Source organism: Aphanomyces invadans (assembly GCF_000520115.1).
Source record: "Aphanomyces invadans strain NJM9701 unplaced genomic scaffold supercont1.11, whole genome shotgun sequence".
Classification (NCBI taxonomy): Eukaryota; Oomycota; class Saprolegniomycetes; order Saprolegniales; family Verrucalvaceae; genus Aphanomyces; species Aphanomyces invadans.
The window spans coordinates 1,508,871-1,509,592 of record NW_008580156.1 but is presented as its reverse complement, the minus strand read 5'-3'; positions in this window follow the sequence as shown (position 1 = coordinate 1,509,592).

Here is a 722-nt window from a genome sequence, read left to right as displayed (position 1 = left end):
GTGCATTTTGCGAGAACAGTCTACGGTTTTTCTAATCCAAATTGCGCAATGTTGAAGTATATTGTTGTTCACAGCAACGCACCAGATATTTCTGTTGTTGTGAGTGAACGAATAATAAATGCCCCAGGTAAAATGAGGAAGGTTGAATGCAAGTTTTAACGTACTTAATATGTTCTTGGTGCGATAAGATGAAAACTATATCGCATAGGTGCGATGTCAAGATGTTTCTGGAATAGGTATATAAGGTAATAGTTAAAGAGGGTTCACAGCGAATGGCAGCGGTCACCATAATCGCTCCGCCAAAAAGCAAGCTTACTTTGACATCTTGTGCACCTTAGATGATCATTTCAGGATAATACAATGACACATTAGGATAATAGCATTCTAAGTATCAGTAACAAAGTGTAGAGTTTTTGTTTGACGACAGCAAGTTGTATCATATCATGTGCTTGGACGTAGATCCGATTGTCATCGATTGGTCAAAAATATTGTTAATTTCCAGAGGTTGATTTTGGACGTCAATTACTGATTTCCCCCGACTTTGGAACAGGCCAAACAGTGCATTTTTGACAGTATATAAGGAATCAAAGTTATTAGTTTTCACTCAAGGTTGGCTGAACCGATGGCTCGCTGTCAAGAATGCCAGTTCGTTTCCAGCAGTTTGAGATGGTTACTTGCGAAACACTGCGCCATGCCTCCTTCGACCAGGCCATGGCCTCGAC